The sequence below is a fragment of the Papio anubis genome, chromosome 12 (genome assembly GCF_008728515.1).
Source record: "Papio anubis isolate 15944 chromosome 12, Panubis1.0, whole genome shotgun sequence".
In the NCBI taxonomy this organism is placed as follows: Eukaryota; Metazoa; Chordata; class Mammalia; order Primates; family Cercopithecidae; genus Papio; species Papio anubis.
The window spans coordinates 25759147-25768511 of record NC_044987.1 but is presented as its reverse complement, the minus strand read 5'-3'; positions in this window follow the sequence as shown (position 1 = coordinate 25768511).

Genomic DNA, 9365 nt, shown 5'->3' with positions numbered 1-9365 from the left:
ATCTTCCCAGCTAGGTGATCAGTGGGATTCTGCCCAGTTTCTTCCTCACACCTGGCTGACTTCTGGGATAATAAAATAAATTTCCAGATGTCATCTCTTCTCTCCCTGCCTCCAAACTAGAGGAACTCTTTTCTCTGGGCAGAACTCACCTCACATTGCATATGACATAAGGATTAAATTGTTTTAAATTGAAAATGTAGCATGATGACACCAACGTGCTAAAAGAAAAACAAAAGATATTTTGTAATCCAACCATCCTAATTCAAGGACTGCTTCCATATTTGAATATCATTCTAAAGTTCTTTCTCATGTGTGTGTGTGTGTATAAAGCTATAGCTATAAATCACAATTGTGTATACACATATATACAAATGCTTACTCATAGCACAGTTGTAATCACAGTGTGCATATTTTGATGAGGGCTTTTAATATTATTATGAAAGACCTCTGTAGATTTCACAACCTAACTGGATCTAAAAAAAGAACCTTCAGTTCTGAAGGTTCTTTGAGAACTTTTGCTTTACAGAAATAAGATTGTTGACTGTTTTTATGTTACCTCAATAACCAGTTCCGGCATTTTATGGTATTCACTGTTTGAAGATTTTTCCTTATAGCAATTCCACGTACTTCCATGTGGTTGCCTTTCTGTTTAGAAGAAGTGCCCTTTCAATAACAATCCTTGTGCAGACATCAAGTGACACCTGGGAAAGAAACCTGTTTTTTTGGTTGTTGGGGAGGCTTCTCTTCAGTAAAGAAAGCAGGGTAAGTGAGAGCACTGACAATGCTGATGGCGTGCAGCCTTGAATAACTACGGTGACTCGAGAGAAGGAACGCCATGCCTGCTCTCAGTAGATTTTAAAAAGTTTTCAGTAACTCACTTCTTCATAAGCAAAGACCTACATTTGTTTGCTTCCGTAATACTAATCCATTGAACTTGATTTTACTCTTTAAGTCCAGGAGATTGCAATCCGGGTAACTTGGAATCTACAAGGAAGGTGAGAAGAGAGGGCCCTTTCCTATACTTTCCCTTCTATATTGCATGGAGATGGGGGAAAAGGGGACAGAGAGTGGAAGAAAATTCAAATATGGGAGACTGAACTCAGCATCTTCTAAACTTCAAAGAAATGTCCACTTGGAATGAAAGGAGTGAGATTGAAAGTTAAGTTTTCCTTTCTCCATCAACAGCCTAAATCCTGGTATGCTGCAGTCTCTTTGCAACCTTTTATTAGATGGATCATTGCAATTACTTAATATACCACTCACATCTAATCAAATGGTGGCTCCAACTAAATCTGAAGTTTCTTTTTCTCTCCGTGCATTTTGAAATGTTTATTAATATATTTGGATTTTGTTCTCATTTTGATTCAAGTACCTGGGTTTTAAACTAGAAACAAAATTGTTAACAGTTTGATGTGACTGGCACAGTATGGGGATGATAGTTCTTCAAAACTCGTATTGTGATTTAAAAAGGCAAATTTCCACTAAATAGAATTTGATAATTTCATTTCTTGTTTTTAAATTCATTATCAGGACCTACTAGTGTCTGGGTGGAAGACTTTAAGCAGAGCTAACTGAGTTAACTAACTAATGAAGGCCTTCAGAAATTAACCTTAATTTTAATTTAGATGTATTTTAAGTACTTTTTGGTTCTTCATTTCCTGTACTTGTCATTTGTTCTCATATATGGGGCACATTTCAAACAATACATTAACCACACAGATTTTAGGATTCTAGCCATCCCTTTTTCCACCACACACAATTGTTTTCCTGGTTATCTTTGTTGTCTCACATGGTCAGGTGTTTATTGTCAAGTGACAAGTTCAATGACAAGTACAATGTTATTCAATGCCTTCAAACAGGATAATGACACATAAGTTTCTAAATACAAGCTGTTGAAAGAACACAAAGAAGTTGTTGCCATGCCTTAAGAAGCAGGCTAAGTCCTGCAGCAGAGCCCATGGATCAACAAGAATTGTTCACCATACAGGGACTTCCTGCGGGTAATAGAATATTCCCACTGGAGTGAAATTTGCCATATATGCTTGTGGTCCTGAGTTAGAATGTCTAACTTGAGTACTAATTGAGCAGAAATGTCAACCCTCTTGGAATAGAGTAATATCTGGGTCTTGCTAAATCCTATTAAACTAATTATTGTGTAGATCAAAATATGCCAGCACTTTAATTAACTCTATGTTTTAATACCCATAGTCACATGATGGTATGTATCATATTAGACATTCTCCTGATTAAGGAGCTGACTAGATAAACTTTCAAATTAATAGCATACTTCAGTTAATAGTCAGAGGAGAGAAAATGCACTTAACATATAAAGAAATACAAATAGAAATAGTATTTCCAAGACTGACTAAGAAATGGTCACATAAATTTACAACCACACTAGGTACAATCCAAGCTTGTAAACAACAATTTATATAATAATAGATGCCCTTCTACTTCTGGCCTTTTTGTTAAAACCTTAAGTACTGGAATCCAATCAATATTTTTCCTTTCAAGGTGTAGTTTCAAAGTTAAGTATTTAAATATGACAAATAGTAAAATCTATGAAAACTTTGATCATTTCCCCTATATTGTAAATATTTGAATATGAAATGATAGACTCCTTTTCTTTCTTTCTTTTCTCTCTCTTTTCTTTTCCTTCCTTCCTTTCTTTCTTCCTTTCTTTCTTTCTTTCTTTCTTTCTTTCTTTCTTTCTTTCTTTCTTCTTTCCTTCTTTCCTTCTTTCCTTCTCTCTCTCTCCCTCCTTCCTTCCTTCCTTCTTTCCTTTCCTTTCTTTCTTTTTTCATTTTTATTTTTTTCTACAGGGTCTGACTCTGTCATCCAGGCTGGAGTGCAGTGGTGCAATTTCAGCTCACTGCAACCTCCACTTCTTGGGCTCAAGCTATCCTCCCACCTCAGACTCCTGAGTAACTGGGTCTACAGGTGTGAGCCACCAGGCTCGGCTAATTTTCATATTTTTTGTAGAGAATGGGTTTCACCATGTTGGCCAGGCTGGTCTCGAACTCCTGGGTGAAGCAATCCACCCACCTCAGCCTCCCAAAATGCTATGATAATAGGCAAGAGCCACCGTGCCTGCCCTGAAATGATAGACTCTTTACATCTCTTTCCTATTTGCTTTTAAGACTGGTCCAACTGCAATGACATGGGAACAATTTAATGTGCTTCCCCTCATGGCTTATCAAATTGTTCCCTTGAAACACTACTGTATCCTGCATCCATTTCCAATGCAGCCATCCATTCATTTATTCTGGGTTATTTTCACTACTTCATTTAGGGTTATTTTTGTTCATTCCATCATTCAACAGATATTTATTAGGCACCTGCTGTGTGCCAGAGACTGTTCTACAGCTGTTCTTTACCTCTCTATTCTAATTTCTCTTTTCAGTTTAATTTCCTCCAAATTCCTTCCTTGATAGCTTTCAGTGGTTATTTGCCCCCATGTCCTACACCTCTCTTTTTGAGGGGTGTATCCAATGTAGATTTATGTTATCCAGCAATTTTCCAGAAAGGCAAATAACTTGGGCCAGAGTGGTTTCTCCCATGTAACTCACTGTCCGCCTGGGACTCCCACTAAAACTGCCTTTTTTTTTGGAGATGAGGTCTCATTCTGCTTTCCAGGCTGCAGTACAGTGGCCAGATCGCAGCTCACTGCAGCCTTGACTCCAGGGGCTCAAGCGAGTCTGCCATGCTAGCCCCCAAGTGACTGGGACTACTGGCATGAGCCATCATTGCACCCATCTAAAACTGTCTTTAACATAAAGCAGATTATAAGGGGTCAGTAGGATGAGAAAGGAAAATAGAAACCCAATCCTTACTGCAAATACTATGCAAATCATAATACTTTCTCAGGTTGGTTTAAAAATCATATTTCAATAGATACAGGTGATATAGTGTGGCTCTGTGTCCCAACCCAAATCTTGTCGCGAATCGTAATCCCCATAATCCCCACGTATTAAGGGCAAGACCCGGTGGGAGGTGATTGGATCACGGGGGAGATTTCCTCCATACTGTTCTCGTGATAGTGAGTGAATTCTCGCAAGATGTGATGGTTTTAAAAGCGCCTGGCATTTCCCCTGCTTGCTCTTCTCTCTCCTGCCACCATGTGAAAAACACCTCTCTTTTCGCTTTGTCTTCTGCCATGACTGTGAGTTTCCTGAGGCCTCCCCAGCCATGTGGAACGGTGAGTCAATTAAACCTCTTTCCTTTGTAAATTACCCAGTCTCGGGTAGTTCTTTATAGCAGTGTGAGAACAGACTACTACAATAGGGTTGCCTTTTGGATTGCTGAAAATATTTTGGAACTAGATAGAGGTGCTAGTTGTACAACACTGTGAATGTGCTAAATGCCGTTGGTTTGTTCATTTTAAAATGATTAATTTTATGTTACGTGAACGTCACTTTAATAAAAACAATTTTTAAATCATATTTCACAGCAGGCATGGTGGCTTATATCTGTAATCCTAGCGACTCAGGAGACTGAGGCAGGAGAATTGCTTGAGGCCAGGAGTTGGAGGCCAGCCTGAGCAACATAGTGAGAATCTGTTTCTTAAAAAAATTTTTTAAAAATCATATTTCACTACTTTTATCCATGTTGATAACATTGTGAACCTCCCCATCCTCACTGCAGTAAGCTAGGGGATAGTCCAAATATAAACTCAGTGCATTAAGCATAATGCCGTTATTAACTCAAGCTTCTCAAAATGTGAAGTTAAATTTAGTAGGACAGCATTAAGCCAAAGAGGCTGTAAACACTGGCAAGATACAACCCCTCTGTTCTGTGTGGGATAGCCCATTTGCTCCACATGACTCTGTTCTGTATGGGATAGCCCATTTGCTCCACATGACTCTCTTCTGTATGGGAGAGCCCATTTGCTCCACGTGACTCTGAATGCTGGAATGCATATGGCCTCCACCTGTAGGCAGAGAGCAGCTCCTAATAACTACCTAACAATGCTAAGGTGCAAGACTTCCTTATGGATTGACCTGGAGGAGAGAAAGGTGTTTCCAGGAGGAGCAAACAGATTTCAGAGATCTCCAGGAAAAGATGGCTGGGATTCTGGAATGATGAGGAAGTAGAACAGGCTGTTACTCACGAGTTGATATTTGTTAGAAATGGATCTAGTGGTCAGGTCAGAAAAGAAGATCTGATGGTAGTAGACCTGTTTCATATTTTTTAAGGGCAGGCAGTTGGTTTTACTACATTTAATTGAAGAAAGGGCTGAATAGGCTGGGTGCAGTGGTTCACGCCTATAATCTTTGAGAGGCCGAGGTGGGAGAATTACTTGAGCCCAGGAGTTTGAGACCAGCCTGGGCACCATGGTGAAACCCCATCTCTACAGAAAAAAAAAAAAAAAAAAAATTAGCTGGGCATGGCAGTGTGTGCCTGTAGTCCCAGCTACTCAGGTGGCTGAGGTGGGAGGATCACTGGAGCCCAGGCAGTCAAAGGCTGCAGTGAGCCAAGATTGTGCCACTGCATTCCAGCCTGGGTTACACAGCAAGACCCTGTCTCAAAAGAAAGGCGGCGGCGGGGGCTGGGGTGGGGGAGGAAGGCTGAATATTTTTACCAATTAAAAGAAAACTTTATTTCCTTTTATTTCATCCTACCCTCATTACCCTACTCAGCCTCTTGGTAATGTCTGCATTTGTTTTATGTGTATTATTATTGCAAATTAGAACTCAGAGAGAAGATGTTCACAGTTAGGAGGCCTGAGCCTTACTCCTTTTCTGTAAGTAAGTGTTCTGGTTTATAGATGACAGGACGGGATGTCAAGGGGAATGTGGAGATGACGTTTAACGAATATGACACTAAGATGGGCAGAAAAGTGGTATGGAAGTGGGTGTTAAGGCCAAGGAGAATGCCAATGCCTGAGGGTCCTGAGACCCCAGGGTCAAAGGGAAGAAGGCAACACAAGAAGTGGCTACTACCTGTGGTCAAGAAGGAAATTCAGGTTATGAGGATGAAATCAGTTTTAGGTTAAACGGGAAAGAAACACTCACATTAAGGTCTGTAAGTGTACAGGAAATTTTAGTAAAATTAATAAGTGTTTCAGTCACCATAAAATAGGTAAATAGAGAAATAGGCTTGGTTGGGTGGAGATGAATCGGATGGGATTAACTTAGAAGGGACTGAGAGTAAGAAAGAAAAGTAAGAGGTGAGTGGAAGGCTGGGCGCGGTGGCTCAAGCCTGTAATCCCAGCACTTTGGGAGGCCAAGGTGGGTGGATCACGAGGTCAGGAGATCGAGACCATCCTGGCTAACACGGTGAAACCCCCATCTCTACTAAAAAATACAAAAAAACTAGCTGGGCAAGGTGGCAGGCGCCTGTAGTCCCAGCTACTCGGGAGGCTGAGGCAGGAGAATGGCGTAAACCCGGGAGGTGGAGCTTGCAGTGAGCTGAGATCCGGCCACTGCACTCCAGCCTGGGTGACAGAGCGAGACTCCGCCTCAAAAAAAAAAAAAAAAAAAAGAGATGAGTGGACAGGAGGGAGATTCTCTAAGAACAAGATCACTGGGATTGGGATGCGTTCTTAGCCAATAGAAAAAAAATTCTGGGACAAGAGTATCAAACCAATGATCCCCAAAGTTTTAGGTAGAAACGGGGTGTGATGGTGTAGCACCTTGAAAGGGTGCCTCAAGGTGCAGACCCTTTCTCTGCTATTGGATTTTAGCCATCATTTCCAGAGAGAATTGATCACAAAAGCAGTGACCCTGCTGCTGGGGCTCTTCTCATCCTCCAAAGACTGAGTGTCTGAGCAGTGCTGGCTTGGGGTTACAAGTGAAAGCCACGGAAAATAGCTGCCTAGGTCCAACATAGGAGATATGATTCTTATAAAAATTATACTTTCGATATAATAGAGTAGTTGTTCTCAACTGAGGGTGATTTTGTCCCTTGGGGTCATTTGCCAATGTCTGGAAACATTTTTCACTGTTACCTGTGGGAAGAGAAGTGGTACCAGCATCTATAGGGTAGAGGGCAGAGATGCTGCTAAACATCCTACGTTGTACAGGACAGCCCCCCTCCTATGCCCAGCAAAGAATTATGTGGTCCAAAATGTCAACAGTGCTGAGGCCAAGAAACTTTGCGTTAGAGCAATTTGGATTCAGAGAACCTAGGTTGTGGGATGTACTCAACTCATTGCTAACTCTGCATCCTTTGAAAAGCTACTCTGATGCTTAATGTGCTTGCCATGCCTACTGTATAGTGGGCATATATGATGAATCATTCTAAAAAGGATGATGAGAAATACAAATGTAATAATTCAGCAGCAGAGGCAGGACTGCAGAACCTCCCTGCCAATTCTGTGAGGCAGGATTGCAGCAGCCTCTGTGCTGGCCTCCAGCCTCCAGTCTCAGCCCTTTTTAGTCCATTGTTTGAAATGGAAAGCAGACTTGTTTTTCGGAAATATTTCTTTCAGCCTATGTTCTGCTATATGACTTCCCTAATCAGGAATTTGTGAGATCTCACCATCATCATCTTCTTCTTTTTTTAAAAATAGAGACAGGTTCTCACTCTGTTGCTCAGGCTGGAGCACAGTGGTGCGATCATAGCTCACTGTTACCTCGAACTCCTGGTTTCAAGCGATCCTCCCTCCTAAGCTTCCCAAAGCACTGGAACTGCAGGTGTGAGCCACTGCGCCCAGCCTCACCAACACCTTTCTACATCACATCTCCAAACTACCTGGCTCTAAAGCCAGTCATGGTGTGACCCTGTTAAACCTCCCACACCAGTCCCTGTCAGGCATGCTTGCTCACACAGCTGGTTTCCTCCTCATGGGCCCTGTCTTGGCTCAGACTCTTTCCCCACCTTCTGCTCCCCAATCTCCACTCCAGTTGTCTCTTTCTTACCCATTCTAAGGCTTGACTCAGCTTTACTTCCCTTACAAAGCCCTCTGTACCTGCTCCAACCCCCCTGCCTTACTTTTCCGAAAGTTTTTCACCTAGTAACCAGCCCCACACAATTTAATATCAACTTACTCACCTTTTTAAAAAAAATGGATTTTAAATTTGGGTTCTCTAATGAGCTTGCAAACTCCTTGATTTTATAATAAGCCCTTTAAAGACAGGTTCATACTGAGGACTCGGCTCAAGTCTCACTTTGTGCAAGAAGCTTTTCCCAACCCTTCCCCTTATGATTCACCCCTGCCTGACGACACCTTCCCTCAAGCCTCCTCTCCTCATACAGGCTTTTTTCATAGCACCTAGAACTCTTTATGGCACTTTTTGTTTACATACCTTTTCCCACTAGCTAAGCAAAAACTCTAAAGCAGGAACCAAGGAACCGTATCTTAATAACACTCTGGTCCAGGTTCCATTTTGTCATACCACTTACAGATTTTTTAAAATTTGTAAACCATTGAAAACATTTCCATTTACCTTCTCAGACTACAAAGATCTTAAACGATGGACTTTTCATTGTGACCACCTAAGAGTCCTCAAACCAAGACTCAAGAGAAGTAGGAGGTCTAAGAACCTCTATCTCAGGAAATCTTTTGAAATATGAATCCGAGAACAAACAGAAGTACATCAGCTGTTCCAGGCAATAGACTGATACAACATACACATAAAAATCACTAATGAAAAATATCACTAGCTAGTATCTGTTAGAAAAAGAGAAGAAGAGCTTCGTTTCTCTTTCTGCTTTTCACTCATGCCTTGAAAAGCTGAAGTAGCTGAAAGACAGAAATAATTCTAGAATACAATACTGGGAGTGCGCAATATTAACATCGAGAATAAGAATTATTTTTCTTTTTTTTTTTTTTTTTTTTTTTTTTTTTTTTTTTTTTTTTTTTGAGACTGAGTCTGGCTCTGTCGCCCAGGCTGGAGTGCGGTGGCCGGATCTCAGCTCACTGCAAGCTCCGCCTCCCGGGTTCACGCCATTCTCCTGCCTCAGCCTCCCGAGTAGCTGGGACCACAGGCGCCCGCCACTTCGCCCGGCTAGTTTTTTTGTATTTTTTAGTAGAGACGAGGTTTCACCGTGTTAGCCAGGATGGTCTCGATCTCCTGACCTTGTGATCCGCCCGTCTCGGCCTCCCAAAGTGCTGGGATTACAGGCGTGAGCCACCGCGCCCGGCCAAGAATAAGAATTATTTTTCAAACTGACTTAGGCCTATGTTTATTAAACGTCTTATTATTTTTAGTGTGGGATGCATATGGAGTCAACTAGAAAAGAATTAATCATAATTTTTCCTCATTCAAGGTAAAAATATCCTCCAAACAAAACATTCTTGCATCAATACATAACTATCAGAGCATCAAACAATTAGAAACCATGTCATTGCTGGTACTTACATCTGGGTGGTTGGAAATGATGATGTGACTGGCATGGTGGCTCTACGATGTACTAACCAT